The sequence below is a fragment of the Musca autumnalis genome, unplaced genomic scaffold (genome assembly GCF_047663935.1).
Source record: "Musca autumnalis isolate F117 unplaced genomic scaffold, ASM4766393v1 scaffold_5, whole genome shotgun sequence".
Taxonomy (NCBI): domain Eukaryota; kingdom Metazoa; phylum Arthropoda; class Insecta; order Diptera; family Muscidae; genus Musca; species Musca autumnalis.
In genome coordinates, this window is record NW_027412088.1 from 29,520,531 (window position 1) to 29,541,331 (window position 20,801).

General features: G+C 33.8%; 1 protein-coding gene across 2 annotated transcripts in view; it reads left to right on the forward strand.

Annotated features, from left to right (window-relative positions):
• LOC141406407 (uncharacterized) overlaps positions 1-20,801 on the forward strand; it is a 122,364-nt gene that overhangs the window by 45,314 nt on the left and 56,249 nt on the right. Inside the window, exon 1 of one of the 2 annotated variants that reach the window (XM_073991769.1) lies at positions 11,999-12,068. The exons of the other annotated variant lie outside the window; for it this stretch is intronic. The gene's annotated coding sequence lies outside the window, so the exon portion shown is untranslated. Of the gene's footprint in view, positions 1-11,998; positions 12,069-20,801 lie in introns of those variants that run through there. 2 annotated transcript variants of the gene reach the window in all.

Below are 20,801 nucleotides of genomic sequence, written 5' to 3' on the forward strand. Positions count from 1 at the left end.
CGTGTTGAGCGTATACCTTTTTTTGGTTTTGGTAAACTTCATCATGCCAGTACAAGCTCTTCGATACAACAACATTTCGCTTTGGGTTTAATGTAAAATTACTAAATTAAGTATTAATGACCCTATCCGAATATAACCTAAATATTCAACCACAATTCCATCCATATAAAAATATGTGATGCTTACATATGTACATATTTATATGTATGCATATACGCATGTTCTTGCCACCAACATCTCCATGGACATACGAACGTATATACATATGTTTGTATGTTTCATACAACAAATATGCTTATCCAAAGAACTTTTTACGCGCCAATTTTTGTTTTGGTATAATTCTAAATTATTCATGAGCAGAACTTTAACATACCAAATTCGATACTGGGTCATATGGAAAAATTCCCAACCAACCCAAAAAACACGAAATAAAACAACAACAAAAAGAGAAGAGAACCAAGCAAATCAGCAACCTAATCTGTAAAAACAAAAATGACGACGACGTTAACGCACCTCTACTGCTGTTGGCCCAGTTCCATAATTCATATCACAACTTCTAATCATCATGTCTCGCAAAAATTTGTAAAGAGAAACCCAAATACGAACAAAAATTGCCAAACAACGTTGCGAATATAAATGAAATATTAGAAAAAAATACAAGGGTAGTTGGGGGTATGTTAGAAAATGGTGCCAAATTAGATTTTCATCGGAGACCAACAAATAGAGGACATAATAAATTAGATCTCCAATTAGTTTAAGAGGTAATTACATGGATTTTTCATAAAAAAAGTTATGCAATTTTATAACACAAACAAATTTTGTTTCATATTGACGTTACGTACAGGAATGTATAATGTTAAACTTAGTCCAAAAACCAAAGGAGACAACAGGCGTGGATTTTTTAAAGATTTTTTGTTGACACCAAAGGACACAACAGGCGTGGATTTTTTAAAGATTTTTCTAGACACCAAAGGGGACAACAGGCGTGGATTTTTTAAAGATTTTTTCTAGACACCAAAGGGGACAACAGGCGTGGATTTTTTAAAGATTTTTTCTAGACACCAAAGGGGACAACAGGCGTGGATTTTTTAAAGATTTTTCTAGACACCAAAGGGGACAACAGGCGTGGATTTTTTAAAGATTTTTTCTAGACACCAAAGGGGACAACAGGCGTGGATTTTTTAAAGATTTTTTCTAGACACCAAAGGGGACAACAGGCGTGGATTTTTTAAAGATTTTTTCTAGACACCAAAGGGGACAACAGGCGTGGATTTTTTAAAGATTTTTTCTAGACACCAAAGGGGACAACAGGCGTGGATTTTTTAAAGACCTTTTCTAGACACCAAAGGGGACAACAGGCGTGGATTTTTTAAAGACTTTTTCTAGACACCAAAGGGGACAACAGGCGTGGATTTTTTAAAGATTTTTTCTAGACACCAAAGGGGACAACAGGCGTGGCTTTTTTAAAGATTTTTTCTAGACACCAAAGGGGACAACAGGCGTGGATTTTTTAAAGACTTTTTCTAGACACCAAAGGGGACAACAGGCGTGGATTTTTTAAAGATTTTTTCTAGACACCAAAGGGGACAACAGGCGTGGATTTTTTAAAGATTTTTTGTTGACACCAAAGGAGACAACAGGCGTGGATTTTTTAAAGATTTTTTGTTGACACCAAAGGAGACAACAGGCGTGGATTTTTTAAAGATTTTTTGTTGACACCAAAGGAGACAACAGGCGTGGATTTTTTAAAGATTTTTTGTTGACACCAAAGGAGACAACAGGCGTGGATTTTTTAAAGATTTTTTGTTGACACCAAAGGAGACAACAGGCGTGGATTTTTTAAAGATTTTTTGTTGACACCAAAGGAGACAACAGGCGTGGATTTTTTAAAGATTTTTTGTTGACACCAAAGGAGACAACAGGCGTGGATTTTTTAAAGATTTTTTGTTGACACCAAAGGAGACAACAGGCGTGGATTTTTTAAAGATTTTTTGTTGACACCAAAGGAGACAACAGGCGTGGATTTTTTAAAGATTTTTTGTTGACACCAAAGGAGACAACAGGCGTGGATTTTTTAAAGATTTTTTGTTGACACCAAAGGAGACAACAGGCGTGGATTTTTTAAAGATTTTTTGTTGACACCAAAGGAGACAACAGGCGTGGATTTTTTAAAGATTTTTTGTTGACACCAAAGGAGACAACAGGCGTGGATTTTTTAAAGATTTTTTGTTGACACCAAAGGAGACAACAGGCGTGGATTTTTTAAAGATTTTTTGTTGACACCAAAGGAGACAACAGGCGTGGATTTTTTAAAGATTTTTTGTTGACACCAAAGGAGACAACAGGCGTGGATTTTTTAAAGATTTTTTGTTGACACCAAAGGAGACAACAGGCGTGGATTTTTTAAAGATTTTTTGTTGACACCAAAGGAGACAACAGGCGTGGATTTTTTAAAGATTTTTTGTTGACACCAAAGGAGACAACAGGCGTGGATTTTTTAAAGATTTTTTGTTGACACCAAAGGAGACAACAGGCGTGGATTTTTTAAAGATTTTTTGTTGACACCAAAGGAGACAACAGGCGTGGATTTTTTAAAGATTTTTTGTTGACACCAAAGGAGACAACAGGCGTGGATTTTTTAAAGATTTTTTGTTGACACCAAAGGAGACAACAGGCGTGGATTTTTTAAAGATTTTTTGTTGACACCAAAGGAGACAACAGGCGTGGATTTTTTAAAGATTTTTTGTTGACACCAAAGGAGACAACAGGCGTGGATTTTTTAAAGATTTTTTGTTGACACCAAAGGAGACAACAGGCGTGGATTTTTTAAAGATTTTTTGTTGACACCAAAGGAGACAACAGGCGTGGATTTTTTAAAGATTTTTTGTTGACACCAAAGGAGACAACAGGCGTGGATTTTTTAAAGATTTTTTGTTGACACCAAAGGAGACAACAGGCGTGGATTTTTTAAAGATTTTTTGTTGACACCAAAGGAGACAACAGGCGTGGATTTTTTAAAGATTTTTTGTTGACACCAAAGGAGACAACAGGCGTGGATTTTTTAAAGATTTTTTGTTGACACCAAAGGAGACAACAGGCGTGGATTTTTTAAAGATTTTTTGTTGACACCAAAGGAGACAACAGGCGTGGATTTTTTAAAGATTTTTTGTTGACACCAAAGGAGACAACAGGCGTGGATTTTTTAAAGATTTTTTGTTGACACCAAAGGAGACAACAGGCGTGGATTTTTTAAAGATTTTTTGTTGACACCAAAGGAGACAACAGGCGTGGATTTTTTAAAGATTTTTTGTTGACACCAAAGGAGACAACAGGCGTGGATTTTTTAAAGATTTTTGTTGACACCAAAGGAGACAACAGGCGTGGATTTTTTAAAGATTTTTTGTTGACACCAACGGAGACAACAGGCGTGGATTTTTTAAAGATTTTTTGTTGACACCAAAGGAGACAACAGGCGTGGATTTTTTAAAGATTTTTTGTTGACACCAAAGGGGACAACAGGCGTGGATTTTTTAAAGATTTTTTCTAGACACCAAAGGGGACAACAGGCGTGGATTTTTTAAAGATTTTTTCTAGACACCAAATGGGACAACAGGCTTGGATTTTTTAAAGATTTTTTCTAGACACCAAAGGGGACAACAGGCGTGGATTTTTTAAAGATTTTTTCTAGACACCAAAGGGGACAACAGGCGTGGATTTTTTAAAGATTTTTTCTAGACACCAAAGGGGACAACAGGCGTGGATTTTTTAAAGATTTTTTGTTGACACCAAAGGAGACAACAGGCGTGGATTTTTTAAAGATTTTTTGTTGACACCAAAAGAGACAACAGGCGTGGATTTTTTAAAGATTTTTTGTTGACACCAAAGGGGACAACAAGCGTGGATTTTTTAAAGATTTTTTGTTGACACCAAAAGGGACAACAAGCGTGGATTTTTTAAAGATTTTTCGTTGACACCAAAAGGGACAACAAGCGTGGATTTTTTAAAGATTTTTTGTTGACACCAAAAGGGACAACAAGCGTGGATTTTTTAAAGATTTTTTTGACACCAAAGAGGACAATATATCTTTAGCAGTCTTCTGAGTATAACTGATCCACAAGTTTCTGTGAGAATTTGTCCATCCATATAAATATCCTTCACTTAAAATCTTGTACTTGGTGTAACTAAATGTACGTTTTTGATGTGGAAATAGAAAACAGTTCTGTAATTACCTAATTCTCAAACGTCCTAGGCCTAGTTTGATATGCAACACAAATCCCCCAACGACCATAATGTCCAATTTTCTAAGCGAAAATGTTATTTATCCCGTCAAATTGCAATTACTCATAAATATTATATACAACAGCAATTTTCACGCATTCCCCATCGTCTACACACATCCCCACATCCCTTGACCCATCATCATAATTGGAATAATTATTAACCCATTCGTCGATATATGTAAATATTTCCTTCAATTATTCATTCTAGTTTTATTTTGTTGCTCGTGCTACCTTGCCATTCTATTGCCATTTGGTGCATTACAAAGCCATGGCTTTGTATAGTTTTTTCATAGATTCACACTCAGTGCACACTTCACCTGGTCACCTTACCTCCACCACTAGCACCAGGTGCTTTGATGCGAATGTATTTGAAAAATTGTCTTTGTTCTGCTAATTCTCGCATACCAATGCAAATGCATGCAACCAACCAAACGAACGAACGTTCGAACTAACATTCAATATTTTCTGAAATGTTCAAAGTTTAAAATTGTAAAACAAAAACGTTTCTAATCGAAATGAGAAAAAAACAAACAACAGAAAAAAACTGGAAAACCTTGAAATGCAAGCGTTTGACTAATTGTCTAGAATTTGTTTATAAAACGAGAGCTTTAAAATTTTATGACACTGCAGCCACTACAGTTGACGGGGTGCTAGTTTAAGTTCAATACTGTATAGGAAAAGTGAACTTGACAGTTTGAAAGTCTAGGTTTAAAAATATGGAGAATATTTCACTGGATACACAAATATGCACATACATATGAACATACGTTTTGGTGTAAATATCAATGTCACACAAAGGCCAGATGGTGCACGAATTAGATTATGTTTATAGAAGACCCTAATGGTGCTTCCTCAGGACCTCAGGCCCTTACATAGGCTTCCGTCGTCTATATAAATACGAAAGAACCGTATGTTGTCTGTAGAAGACCTCGAGAGGTCTTCAATGAAATCCTAAGAGACCTTCTGTTGTCTAGAAAAGATATAAAGACGTATTCTGTTTGTTACGGAAGACCTTAAGAGGTGTTTCGTTTTCTATAGAACCCCTCAAGAGGAGTTCGTTTGTTTATAAAAGACAAAGATGCCTTCTGTTATCTACACAACACCGCAAGAATTCTCCTGTTGTCTATAGAAGACCTCAAGAGGTCTTTTGTTGTCTATAGAAGACCTCAAGAGGTCTTCTGTTGTCTATAGAACACCTAAAGACGTGTGCTGTTTATTACGGAAGACCTTAAGAGGTGTTTTGTTTTCTATAAAAAACCTCAAGAGGAGTTCTTTTGTTTATAGAAGACTTCAAGAGGTCTTCTGTTATCTATAAAACACAGCAAGAATTCTTCTGTTGTCTATAGAAGACCTCAAGAGATCTTTTGTTGTCTATAGAAGACCTCAAGAAGTCTTCTGTTTTCTATAGAAGGCCTCAAGAGGTCTTCTGTTGTCTATAGAAGACCTCAATAGGTCTTTTGTTGTCTACAGAAGACCTCAAGATGTATTCTGTTGTCCAAAGAAGACCTCAAGAGGTATTCTGTTGTCCATAGAAGACCTCAAGACGTGTTTTGTTGTATATAGAAGATCTCAAGTGGTCTTTTGTTGCCTATAGAAGACCTCAAGAAGTCTTCTGTTGTGTATAGAAGACCTCAAGAAGTCTTCTGTTGTCTATAGAAGACCTGAAGAAGTCTTCTGTTGTCTATAGAAAACCTCACGAAGCCTTTTGTTGTCTTTAGAAGACCTCAAGAGGTTTTCTTTTGTCTATAGAAGAACTCAAGAGGTCTTTTGTTGTCTATATAAGACCTCAAGAATTCTTCTGTTATCTATAGATGACCCCAAGAGGTCTTCTGTTGTCTATTGAAGACCTCAAGAATTCTTCTGTTTATAGAAGACCTCAAGAGGCCTTCTGTTGTCTACAGAAGACCGCAAGAATTCTTCTGTTGTCTATAGAAGACTCCAAGAGGTCTTCTATTGTCTATAGAAGACCTCAAGAGGTCTTCTGTTGTCTATTGAAAACTTCAAGAGGTCTCCTGTTGTCTATAGAAGAATTCAAGCGGTCTTTTGTTGTCTATAGAAGACCTCAAGAGGTCTTCTGTTGTCTACAGAACACCTAAAGACGTGTGCTGTTTATTACGGAAGACCTTAAGAGGTGTTTTGTTTTCTATAAAAAACCTCAAGAGGAGTTCTTTTGTTTATAGAAGACTTCAAGAGGTCTTCTGTTATCTATAAAACACAGCAAGAATTCTTCTGTTGTCTATAGAAGACCTCAAGAGATCTTTTGTTGTCTATAGAAGACCTCAAGAAGTCTTCTGTTTTCTATAGAAGGCCTCAAGAGGTCTTCTGTTGTCTATAGAAGACCTCAATAGGTCTTTTGTTGTCTACAGAAGACCTCAAGATGTATTCTGTTGTCCAAAGAAGACCTCAAGAGGTATTCTGTTGTCCATAGAAGACCTCAAGACGTGTTTTGTTGTATATAGAAGATCTCAAGTGGTCTTTTGTTGCCTATAGAAGACCTCAAGAAGTCTTCTGTTGTGTATAGAAGACCTCAAGAAGTCTTCTGTTGTCTATAGAAGACCTGAAGAAGTCTTCTGTTGTCTATAGAAAACCTCACGAAGCCTTTTGTTGTCTTTAGAAGACCTCAAGAGGTTTTCTTTTGTCTATAGAAGAACTCAAGAGGTCTTTTGTTGTCTATATAAGACCTCAAGAATTCTTATGTTATCTATAGATGACCCCAAGAGGTCTTCTGTTGTCTATTGAAGACCTCAAGAATTCTTCTGTTTATAGAAGACCTCAAGAGGCCTTCTGTTGTCTACAGAAGACCGCAAGAATTCTTCTGTTGTCTATAGAAGACTCCAAGAGGTCTTCTATTGTCTATAGAAGACCTCAAGAGGTCTTCTGTTGTCTATTGAAAACTTCAAGAGGTCTCCTGTTGTCTATAGAAGAATTCAAGCGGTCTTCTTTTACCTATAGAAAACCTCAATAGGTCTTTTGTTGTCTACAGAAGACCTCAAGATGTCTTTTTTTGCCTGTAGAAGACCTCAAGAGTCCCTCTGTTGTCTATAGAAGACCTCAAGAGGTCTTTTGTTGTCTATAGAAGACCTGAAGAAGTCTTCTGTTGTCTATAGAAGACCTCAAGAATCCTTCTGTTGTCCATAGAAGACCTCAAGAATCCTTCTGTTGTCCATAGAAGACCTCAAGAGGTCTTCCGTTCTCTATAGAAGACCTCAAGAAGTCATCTGTTGTCTATAGAAGACCTCAAGAGGTCTTCTGTTGTCTATAGAAGACCTCAAGAGGTCTTTTGTTGTCTATAGAAGACCTCCAGAGGTCTTTTGTTGCCTATACAAGACCTCAAGAGGTCTTTTGTTGTCTATAGAAGACCTCAAGAGGTCTATTGTTGTCTATAGAAGACCTCAAGAAGACTTCTGTTGTCTATATAAGACATCAAGAAGTCCTCTGTTGTCTATAGAAGACCTCAAGAAGTCTTCTGTTGTCTATAGAAGACCTCAAGAGGTCTTCTGTTGTCTATAGAAGACCTCAGGAGGTCTTCTGTTGTTTGTAGAAGACCTCAAGAGATCTTTTTTTCTCTGTTGTCTATAGAAGACCTCAACAATTCTTCTGTTGTCTATAGAAGACCTCAAGAGGTCTTCTGTTGTCTGTAGAAGACCTCAAGAGATCTTCTTTTCTCTGTTGTCTTTAGAAGACCTCAAGAAGTCTTCTGTTGTCTATAGAAGACCTCAAGAAGTCTTCTGTTGTCTATAGAAAACCTCAAGAAGTCTTCTGTTGTCTATAGAAGACCTCAAGAAGTCTTCTGTTGTCTATATAAGACCTCAAGAGGTCTTCTGTTGTCTATAGAAGACCTCAAGATGTCTTCTGTTTTCTATAGAAGACCTCAAGAGGTCTTCTGTTGTCTATAGAAGACCTCAAGAGGTCTTCTTTTGTCTATAGAAGACCTCAAGAAGTCTTCTGTTGTCTATAGAAGACCTCAAGAGGTCTTCCGTTGTCTATAGAAGACCTCAAGAAGTCTTCTGTTTTCTATAGAAGACCTCAAGAGGTCTTCTGTTGTCTATAGAAGACCTCAAGAAGTCTTCCGTTGTCTATAGAAGACCTCAAGAGGTCTTCTGTTGTCCATAGAAGACCTCAAGATGTCTTCTGTTGTCTATAGAAGACCTCAAGAGGTCTTCTTTTGTCTATAAAAGACCTCAAGAAGTCTTCTGTTGTCTATAGAAGACCTCAAGAGGTATTCCGTTGTCTATAGAAGACCTCAAGAAGTCTTCTGTTGTCTATAGAAGACCTCAAGAGGTCTTCTGTTGTCCATAGAAGACCTCAAGAAGTCATCTGTTGTCTATAGAAGACCTCAAGAGGTCTTCTGTTGTCCATAGAAGACCTCAAGAAGTCATCTGTTGTCTATAGAAGACCTCAAGAGGTATTTTGTTGTCTATAGAAGACCTCAAGAATCCTTCTGTTGTCCATAGAAGACCTCAAGATGTCTTCTGTTTTCTATAGAAGACCTCAAGAGGTCTTCTGTTGTCTATTGAAGACCTCAAGAGGTCTTCTGTTGTCTATAGAAGACCTCAAGAGGTCTTTTGTTGTCTATAGAAGACCTCAAGATGTCTTCTGTTCACCTCAAGAGGTCTTCTGTTGTCTATTGAAGACCTCAAGAGGTATTTTGTTGTCTATAGAAGATCTCAAGAGGTATTTTGTTGTCTATAGAATAACACCAGAGGTCTTCTGTTGTCTATAGAAGATCTCAAGAGGAATTCCGTTGTCTATAGAAGACCTCAAGAAGTCTTCTGTTGTCTATAGAAGACCTCAAGAGGTATTCCGTTGTCTATAGAAGACCTCAAGAAGTCTTCTGTTGTCTATAGAAGACCTCAAGAGGTCTTCTGTTGTCCATAGAAGACCTCAAGAAGTCATCTGTTGTCTATAGAAGACCTCAAGACGTCTTCTGTTGTCCATAGAAGACCTCAAGAAGTCATCTGTTGTCTATAGAAGACCTCAAGAGGTCTTTTGTTGTCTATAGAAGACCTCAAGAATCCTTCTGTTGTCCATAGAAGACCTCAAGATGTCTTCTGTTGTCTATAGAAGAACACCAGAGGTCTTCTGTTGTCTATAGAAGATCTCAAGAGGTATTTTGTTGTCTATAGAAGATCTCAAGAGGTATTTTGTTGTCTATAGAATAACACCAGATGTCTTCTGTTGTCTTTAGAAGATCTCAGGAGGTCTTCTGTTGTCTGTAGAAGACCTCAAGAGATCTTCTTTTCTCAGTTGTCTATAGAAGACCTCAAGATGTCTTCTTTTTGTCTTAAGAAGACCTCAACAGTCATCTGTTGTCTATAGAAGACCTCAAGAGGTCTTCTGTTGTCTATAGAAGACCCTTACAGTCTTCTGTTCTCTATAGAAGACCTCAACAGGCTTCTGTTGTCTAGAGAAGACCTCAAGAGGTCTTCTGTTGTCTATAGAAGACCTCAAGAGGTCTTCTGTTGTGTATAGAAGACCTCAAGAGATCTTCTGTTGTCTATAGAAGACCTCAAGAGGTCTTCTGTTGTCTATAGAAGACCTCAAGAGGACTTCTGTTGTCTATAGAAGACCTAAAGAGTACTTTTGTTGTCTATAGAAGACCTCAAGAGGTCTTCTGTTGTCTATAGAAGACCTCAACAGTCTTCTGTTGTCTATAGAAGACCTCAAGAAGTCTTCTGTTGTCTATAGAAGACCTCAAGAGGTCTTTTGTTGTCTATGGAATACCTCAAGAGGTCTTTTGTTGTCTATGGAAGACCTCAAGAGGTCTTCTGTTGTTTGTAGAAGACCTCAAGAGATCTTCTTTTCTCTGTTGTCTATAGAAGACCTCAAGAATCCTTCTGTTGTCTATAGAAGACCTCAAGAGGTCTTCTGACATCTTCTCTTTTCTGTTGTCTATAGAAGACCTCAAGATGTCTTCTTTTGTCTTAAGAAGACCTCAACAGTCTTCTGTTGTCTATAGAAGACCTCAAGAGGTCTTCTGTTGTCTATAGAAGACCTCAAGAGGTCTTCTGTTGTCTATAGAAGGCCTCAAGAGGACTTCTGTTGTCTATAGAAGACCTAAATAGGACTTCTGTTGTCTATAGAACACCTCAAGAGGTCTTCTGTTGTCTATAGAAGACCTCAACAGTCTTGTCTATAGAAGACCTCAAGAAGTCTTCTGTTGTCTATAGAAGACCTCAAGAGGTCTTTTGTTGACTATGGAAGACCTCAAGAGGTCTTTTTGTTGTCTATGGAAGACCTCAAGAGGTCTTTTTGTTGTCTAATGAAGACCCCAAGAGGTCTTCTAAAGAGGTTTCTGTTAGCTATAAGAGGCCTCGTCTAAAAGTGGCCTCAAGAGGTCTTTTGTTCCCTATAGATGATGATCTTCCATCTCATAGAAGATCTTAAGTAGATTTTCTACTCATAAAACATCTTCAGAAGTTGTCACTCTCTAATTGAAAATATTTATTAGGTCTTCTTTTAATAGGAGACATTTAGAAGTATTCTTCGTATAGCAGCACTTTAGCAGGTCGTCTTCCTACAGAAGACCTTTAGGAGGCCACAGTCTTATAGGAGAGAAGAACTTCTCCACAGAATGCCTTCTTGCCACAGAAAACCTTTAGAAGACCATCATTTCTTAAAAGACCCATGGAAAGGTTTAGAAGGTTTTTAACTCATAAAGGCGTTCGTATAAAAGATCTCTAGCAGTGGACCAAATAGGGTATCTTTGGATTCGTTAAAAACCTTCTTCGCTTCTCAACCCTCACATTTTATCATTGTTGTTGTTGTTTTTGTCTTTATTTCACATTGACTGTTTTGTATCTAACTAAGCACAAATACAAAGTGTTGCTGATGTTGTTTGGATGATGGTGTTACTGTTGTAGTTGTCTCTTTGTATTCATTACTGAAAACATGCATGTCCAATATATTGTCCGTCTGTATGTTCGTCGTCCATCCATCTATCTATCTAAGCATATTCATACATACATACATATCCATATACCTCCATCCATTCAATCTACTCATACGTTTATTTGAACGCCAGTCTGTCCGTCCAGACGATTAGGTTTTGGCGTTTTTTTTTTTGTATGACGAACTGCGAGTACTTTACTCGTAGATCAAAGTGAAGGCGTCAGTCATCATTTAGTGGTGCGGTTTGTTGTTTTTTTGTAGTTATAGTTGTTTTTATGTATCTTTTAATTTTAGTTTTTTTTTTCTTTGTTTTGTTTGGCAGTATCTCTTCTTTCAACTTTTTTTAACTACCCACAATCGAAAAGGGGTACCATTTGCAGGGGAGGGAGTGTTTGGTGGAGCTACATGCACATGTGTTATGGAGGAGGGGTTCCATATAGGGGTTGGAGGGAAACCCGTTCAAATATATAATTATATTCATTAGATAGACATGTTTGCATTCTACAACAATAAAAACGACCAGCAACAACAACACCAACAATGAATGTTCAACTATCTATCAGACAGTCAGACAGACATACTTTACTTAGTGATGATAGTCAGTTTCTTTCTTTAGATTTTTTAATTTGCTGAATGTAATTGTCGTCTCTCACTGTTTGTCTGTCACTATGTCTGGTCGACTGCATGTCGATCGTTATGCCGCTTTCAAAGTATCTGTCATATTGCCATCATCGACAAATATTTCTATTTACGAATGAAATATTATTTTTTTGTTCTTCTTTTCAAATGTCATGTTCATCATTCTCTGTTCAGCTTGTTAATAATAGCAAAAATAGCTCGTTTCAATTGCGAAGCTAGTTCTGCCTGCATCTGTCTGAGGCGGCAGCCTTTGGCGCAGTGAGTAGCAAAGTTGAGAATAGTTTAAGTACGGCATCTTCTTTATAAACACGAAATAATTTATAAACTATCAATCGGTCTTACCGATAGACATATAACCTTGCCCTCTAACCGCTTATGACCTCAAGAGGTATTCTGTTGCCTATAGAAGACTTGAATAGGTCTTCCGTTGTCGTTAAAACACCTTAGGAGATCTTCAGTTGTCGATAAATTACATCAAGATGTCTTAGTTGTCTATAGAAAACCCGAAAAGGACCTCTGTAGTCGGTAAACTATAAAATACTACAAGAGGTCTTCTGTTATTTATGGAGGACATAAAAGGTATCCTGAAGAGATCTTCCGATTATTATATAAGACTTCAGGAGGTCTTCTGTTGTCTAAAGAAGTCCTCAAGAGGTCTTTTGTTGTGTATAAAAGACCTGAACAGGTCTTCTGTTGTCTATGGAAGACTCAAAAGCTTTTCTGCTGTCTACAGAACACCCCAAGAGGTCTTCTGTTGTCTTTAGAAGAATTCTAGAGGTCTTCTGTTGCTATAGAATACTCATGAGGTCTTTTGTTGTCTATAGAAGACATCAAGAGATTTTCTGTTATCTATAGAAGACATTAAGAGGTCCTCTGTTTTCTATAGAAGACATCAAGAGGTATTCTGTTGTTAATAGAATACCTCAAGAGGTTTTCTGTGCCCATAGAAGACCTTATGAGTTATTCTGTAGTCTAAATAAATCCTCAAGAGGTCTTCTGTTGTTTATACAAGGCCTAAAGAGGTCGTCAGTTATCTCTAGAGAACCTCAAGAGATCTTCTGTTGTCTATGGAAGACCTCAAGCGGTCTTCTGCTGCCTATAGACGACCTCAAAAGGTCTTCTGTTGTCTAAGAAGACCTCAAGAGTTATTCTGTTCTCTATTGAAGATATCAAGAAGTCTTCTCTTATCCATGGAGGACATAAACGATTTTCTCTTAATAAGAAGACATTATGAGGTGTTGTCTACAGAAGACCCCAAGAGGTCTTATATACCCTAAAGAAGGCCACAAGAGGTCTTCTGCTGTCTGTAAAGGACTTCAAGAGGTCTTCTGCCTACAAAAAACCCCAAGAGACCTTCTGTTGTCTATAAAAGGCCTCAAGCGGTCGTCTTTCTATAAAAAACCCCAAAAGGTCTTCTGTTATTTACAGGATACCTTAAAAAGGACTCCTGTTCAAGAAGTCTTCTGTTGTCCATAGAAGATCTCAAGACGTCTACCGTTCTCTACAGAAGGCCTTGGCTATAGAAGGCTTGAAGAGGTCTTCTGTTGTTTGTAGAAGACCTAATGATATCTTCTGTTGTCTATGGAGGACATAAAAGGTGTTCTGAAGAGATCTTCCGATTATTATATAAGACTTCAGGAGGTCTTCTGTTGTGTATAGAAGTCTTCAAGGAGTCTTCTGTGGTCTATAGAAGACCTGAAGAGGTCTTCTGTTGTGCATAGAAGACCTTAAGATATCTTTTTCTGTCTATAAAAGACTTTATGATGAGACTACAAGAGGTATTCAGTTGTGTACAGAAGACCCCAAGAGGTCTTCTCTTGTGTGTAGAAGTCCTCAAAAAGTTTCTCCTTTGAATATAGAAAACCTCAAGAGGTCTTCTGTTGTCTGTAGAAGATCTCAAAAGGTCTTCTGTTGTCTACAGACGACCTCAAGTCTTCTTCTGTTGTCTATAGAACACCTCTAGAGGTCTTCCGTTCTCTACATAGGTCCCTGTCTATAGAAGGCTTGAAGATGTCTTCTGTTGCTTGTAGAAGACCCCAGGAGGTCTTCTGTTGTCTATAAAAGTCTTCAAGGGGTCTTCTTTGGTCTATAGAAGACATCAAGAGGTCCTCTGTTGTCTATAGAACACCTCAAGAGGTCTTCTGTTGTCTATGGAAGACCCCAAGATGTATTCTGTTGTCTATGGAAGACATAAAGAGGTCTTCTGTAGTCTATAGAAGACCTCAAGAGGTTTTCTGTTGTCTATAGAAGACCAAAAGAGGTCTTCTGTTGTCTATAGAAGACCTCAAGAGGTCTTATGTTGTCTATAGAAGACCTCAAGAGGTCTTCTGTTGTCTATAGAAGACCCCAAGAGGTATTCTGTTGTCTATGGAAGACATAAAGAGGTCTTCTGTAGTCTATAGAAGACCTCAAGAGGTTTTCTGTTGTCTATAGAAGACCAAAAGAGGTCTTCTGTTGTCTATAGAAGACCTCAAGACGTCTGCTGTTTCTATAGAAGACCTCAAGAGGTCTTCTGTTGTCTATAGAAGACCTCAAGAGGTCTTGTGTTGTCTATAGAAGACCTTAAGAGGTCTTCTGTTGTCTATAGAAGACCTCAAGAAGTCTTCTATTTTCTATAGAAGACCTCAAGACGTCTTCTGTTGTCTTTACAAGACCTCTGCCTATAGAAGACTTTATGATGTCTTCTGCTGTCTATAGAACACTTCAAGGGGTCTTCTGTGGTCTATAGAAGACATCAAGAGGTCCCTTGTTTTCTATAGAACACCTCAAGAGGTCTTCTGTTGTCTATGGAAGACCACAAGAGGTATTCTGTTGTCTATGGAAGACATAAAGAGGTCTTCTGTAGTCTATAGAAGACCTCAAGAGGTCTTCTGTTGTCTATAGAAGACCTCAAGAGGTCTTCTGTTGTCTATAGAAGACCTCAAGAAGTCTTCTGTTTTCTATAGAAGACCTCAAGACGTCTACTGTAGTCTATAGAAAACCTCAAGAGGTCTTCCGTTGTCTATGGAAGACCTCAAGAAGTCTTCTGTTTTCTATAGACGACCTCAAGACGTCTTCTGTTGTCTATAGAGGACCTCAAGAGGTCTTCTGTTGTCTACAGAAGACCTCAAGAAGTCTTCTGTTTTCTATAGAAGACCTCAAGACGTCTTCTGTTGTTTATAGAAGACCTCAAGAGGTTTCCTGTTGTCTATAGAAGACCTCAAGAAGTCTTCAGTTTTCTATAGAAGGCCTCAAGACGTCTTCTCTTGTCTATAGAAGCCCCCAAGAAGTCATCTGTTTTCTAAAGAAGACCTCAAGAGGTCTTCTGTTGTCTATAGAAGACCTCAAGAGGTCTTCTGTTGTCTATAGAATACCTCAAGAGATCTTCTGTTGTCTATAGAAGATCTCAAGATGTCTTCCGTTCTCTACAGAGGTCTTTGTCTATAGAAGGCTTGAAGAGGTCTTCTGTTGTTTGTAGAAGACCCCAGGAGGTCTTCTGTTGTCTATAGAAGACTTCAAGGGGTCTTCTGTGGTCTATAGAAGACCTGAAGAGGTCTTCTCTTGTGCATAAAAGACCTTAACATATCTTTTTCTGTCTATAGAAGACTTTATGATGACTTCTGTTGTCTATAGAAGACATCAAGAGGTCCTCTTTTGTCTGTAGAACACCTCAAGAGGTCTTCTGTTGTCTATGGAAGACATCAAGAGGTCCTCTGTTGTCTGTAGAACACTTCTAGAGGTCTTCTGTTGTCTATGGAAGACCCCAAGAGGTATTCTGTTGTCTATGGAAGACATAAAGAGGTATTCTGTGGTCTATAAAAGACCTAAAGAGGTCTTCTGTTGTCTATAGAAGACCTCAAGACGTCTTCCGTTCTCTACAGAGGTCCTTGTCTCAAGAAGGCTTGAAGAGGTCTTCTGTTGTTTGTAGAAGACCTCAGGAGGTCTTCTGTTGTCTATAGAAGTCTTCAAGGGGTCTTGTGTAGTCTATAGAAGACCTGAAGAGGTCTTCTGTTGTGCATAGAAGATCTTAAGATATCTTTTTCTGTCTCTAGAAGACTTTATGATGTCTTCTGTTGTCTATAGAAGACATCAAGAGGTACTCTGTTGTCTGTAGAACACCTCAAGAGGTCTTCTGTTGTCTATGGAATACGCCAAGAAGTCTTCTGTTGTCTATGGAAGACATGTAGAGGTCTTCTGTGGTCTATAGAAGACCTGAAGAGATCTTCTGTGTTCTATAGAAGACCTAAAGAGGTCATATGTTGTCTGTAGAAGACCTCAAGAGGTCTTCTGTTGTCTATAGAAGGCTTCAAGAAGTCCTCTGTTGTATATAGAAGTCTTCGAGGGGTATTATGTTGTCTATAGAAGACTCCAGGATGTCTTTTGATGTCTACAGAAGACCTTAACAGCTCTTTTGTTGTCTATAGATGACCCAAGTGGTCTTCTGTTGTCTATAGGAGCTATTAAGAGGTCTTCTGTTATCTATAAAGAACATAAAATGACTTCTGAGTTTGTTGAAGACCTCAAGAGTTCTTCTGTTGTCTATAGAAAACATAAAGAGGTCTTCTGTTGCCTTTAGAATTCCTCAAGTAGTCTTCTGTTGTCTACACCTCAAGAGGTCTTCTGTTGGTTATATATGACTTCAAGAGGTCGTCTGTTGTCAAGAAGACCTATAGAATAATAATAAATAATAATTTAATAATAATAAAGCGTCATGAAAAAATGTTGAGGAAAAAAATCTAAAAATCATCAGCGTATGAGAATAATAGAAAACACCTTACCAAGGGTGAATAAGAATTAGGTTGCAGTGATTCAAGAATAATTTTCAGGCATACTGGCGCCACACAACATACGAATACCCAATCATTTTCAATTGTTGACATATTGGTCCTTTCCCCAAGACATTGTGGCGGCACTTAGTTTAATTACGTTACACTAACAAGGTACAACAATAGAGATTTATATGCAGAGAGGAAGTGTTGAGATTCAGAGGGTTCATACACAGCTGATAACAATGTTATACTTCATAAGATAATGAGACCCTAGCGACATCAAGTAACGTGGCTAGTGATATACGAATTGAGTATCCGGTTTGGCCAAAACTTGGCAAGTCGTTTCTTCCAAAAGTACAGCAACTTCCAATCTTTTTCTAAAAACTTCTTTGGCTACCTGCCTCCATATTGGATCTATAGGGTTCTGCATAAAGCTGCCCATTGGTAAAATGTCTGTCTCTCCAGTAGAGGACTTACCAGCAACCCCGTTCGTCTTAGCAAAAACACAAGATTCCTGCGAAGTTGTACCTACTAAAGGGATTTAATTCTCACCAGTGGCAATCTTCGACTTTTTGGTTTCGACTTAGAAGGGCTTCTTATAGCCTCGACACAGTTAAAACCTGATATGTGTTATCATATTTTTTGGGGTATTTTATAAAGTTAGTTTAATATCAAGGACACATTACAGTTTAAAAAATTCGTGAATTTACTAACATTCCGTCCACAACTAACGTTTCCCTTCTAGTTGGCCACTTTAAGTACATATTCTCCTCGGCAAATTAATTATAACTTTCAGTGCTTCCCAAAAACTTATTTCATTGTGGAACAATATTGGTCTATGATTAATTGTTTATTTTTGTATATCCCTCCTGCATAGTTCCGTGTATTCTGGCATTTGTTTATTTCACGCTTAACATTCTGATATATTTCCCATTGCCCGCCCGGAATCTAGTATTTTGTGAGCGTTCTTTTTTTCTAGTTCACAAAGAAATGAAAGCAAATAAATAATAAATTGCGTTTCGAAATAGTTTTTTTCGTTTGTGTGATTTGTCGACACTTCGATTCATATGATGATGAGAAACACCACAAAGACAGAACGTCAGTCTGTCATTGCACATTATATGTAATTGCGCAATTTATTTCACAATGGGGGGATATGCTTATAATCGTCGAATACACTCGAGGAAAAAAGGCACGTATAAATGTTGAGTTCATATACATATATGTATGAAAATATCAGTCGGGTTTCACGACTAAATTTGTATGTAAAAAGTGAAAAAGATTAAAAAAAAACAATGAAAGGAGTGGTGGACCTGTGGATCAGCGGATCCTTAATTTTTGAACAAATATTACCGTAGGTGACAAAATAAGTTTTGATAGTTTCAAGCGTAGATTTTTATATGTTTGTTGGGGTAGGTATAATTAACAATGGACCCTAATAATTCCACTGACAGATTTGATCAACACCGTCCACACCGACAAAAAGGACATAACCCTTCTTATTTTGGAAGAATACCATACAGACGGAGTTTTTGGAACGTTCGGACTATTACCGACAGAAGTATGGAGAAAATAATTATAAGGTTATTAATAAAAGACCCCAAAAATACTAATTAATTCTATTAATTTTCTAGGATTTTGTGCGATAATGAAAAAAAAATACCTCCACGTGTGCACTTTTGTTTTAAAATTCATTTTTAGAAGAAAAATAAAATACAGATGACATCAATGATCACATTTTAAGATAGCGTGAAATCTCTAATGCCTCTTTTTATTTTGCTGCGCTTTGTTCTCAACGTTTAACGTTTTAACTGATGCGATACAAATATTCGCGTGAATGGCGTCATTTTTGTTCAATTTTATCGTTGTAAAAGCAACAACAACAATAGCAATAATGCGAATTTTCTACCAGATATAATAATAATGGCGATGAGTATAGATTTTGCTTAGCATTTACATGTGTCATGAGTGAGCGGCTAGATGCTGACATATGGTTGAACAATGGGTTGTATTGGTCATTATTTAAGTTACAATGAATTTTTTATTTATAAATGTCTCATTCTAGGGAAAAATACAGTGAGTCACAAAGAAAATGAATCATCTACTTGAATTGTACAAGCAATGTAGCAGTTACAATGGAACATGACAAAGTCCAGACTTTTTAACGTGGCAATTTTCAGACTTTGTACTGGTTCCACTTTCATCTCACTATGAAATAAAAAATATAAAATATAAAATATAACATATAAAATATAAAATATAAAATATAAAATATAAAATATAAAATATAAAATATAAAATATAAAATATAAAATATAAAATATAAAATATAAAATATAAAATATAAAATATAAAATATAAAATATAAAATATAAAATATAAAATATAAAATATAAAATATAAAATATAAAATATAAAATATAAAATATAAAATATAAAATATAAAATATAAAATATAAAATATAAAATATAAAATATAAAATATAAAATATAAAATATAAAATATAAAATATAAAATATAAAATATAAAATATAAAATATAAAATATAAAATATAAAATATAAAATATAAAATATAAAATATAAAATATAAAATATAAAATATAAAATATAAAATATAAAATATAAAATATAAAATATAAAATATAAAATATAAAATATAAAATATAAAATATAAAATATAAAATATAAAATATAAAATATAAAATATAAAATATAAAATATAAAATATAAAATATAAAATATAAAATATAAAATATAAAATATAAAATATAAAATATAAAATATAAAATATAAAATATAAAATATAAAATATAAAATATAAAATATAAAATATAAAATATAAAATATAAAATATAAAATATAAAATATAAAATATAAAATATAAAATATAAAATATAAAATATAAAATATAAAATATAAAATATAAAATATAAAATATAAAATATAAAATATAAAATATAAAATATAAAATATAAAATATAAAATATAAAATATAAAATATAAAATATAAAATATAAAATATAAAATATAAAATATAAAATATAAAATATAAAATATAAAATATAAAATATAAAATATAAAATATAAAATATAAAATATAAAATATAAAATATAAAATATAAAATATAAAATATAAAATATAAAATATAAAATATAAAATATAAAATATAAAATATAAAATATAAAATATAAAATATAAAATATAAAATATAAAATATAAAATATAAAATATAAAATATAAAATATAAAATATAAAATATAAAATATAAAATATAAAATATAAAATATAAAATATAAAATATAAAATATAAAATATAAAATATAAAATATAAAATATAAAATATAAAATATAAAATATAAAATATAAAATATAAAATATAAAATATAAAATATAAAATATAAAATATAAAATATAAAATATAAAATATAAAATATAAAATATAAAATATAAAATATAAAATATAAAATATAAAATATAAAATATAAAATATAAAATATAAAATATAAAATATAAAATATAAAATATAAAATATAAAATATAAAATATAAAATATAAAATATAAAATATAAAATATAAAATATAAAATATAAAATATAAAATATAAAATATAAAATATAAAATATAAAATATAAAATATAAAATATAAAATATAAAATATAAAATATAAAATATAAAATATAAAATATAAAATATAAAATATAAAATATAAAATATAAAATATAAAATATAAAATATAAAATATAAAATATAAAATATAAAATATAAAATATAAAATATAAAATATAAAATATAAAATATAAAATATAAAATATAAAATATAAAATATAAAATATAAAATATAAAATATAAAATATAAAATATAAAATATAAAATATAAAATATAAAATATAAAATATAAAATATAAAATATAAAATATAAAATATAAAATATAAAATATAAAATATAAAATATAAAATATAAAATATAAAATATAAAATATAAAATATAAAATATAAAATATAAAATATAAAATATAAAATATAAAATATAAAATATAAAATATAAAATATAAAATATAAAATATAAAATATAAAATATAAAATATAAAATATAAAATATAAAATATAAAATATAAAATATAAAATATAAAATATAAAATATAAAATATAAAATATAAAATATAAAATATAAAATATAAAATATAAAATATAAAATATAAAATATAAAATATAAAATATAAAATATAAAATATAAAATATA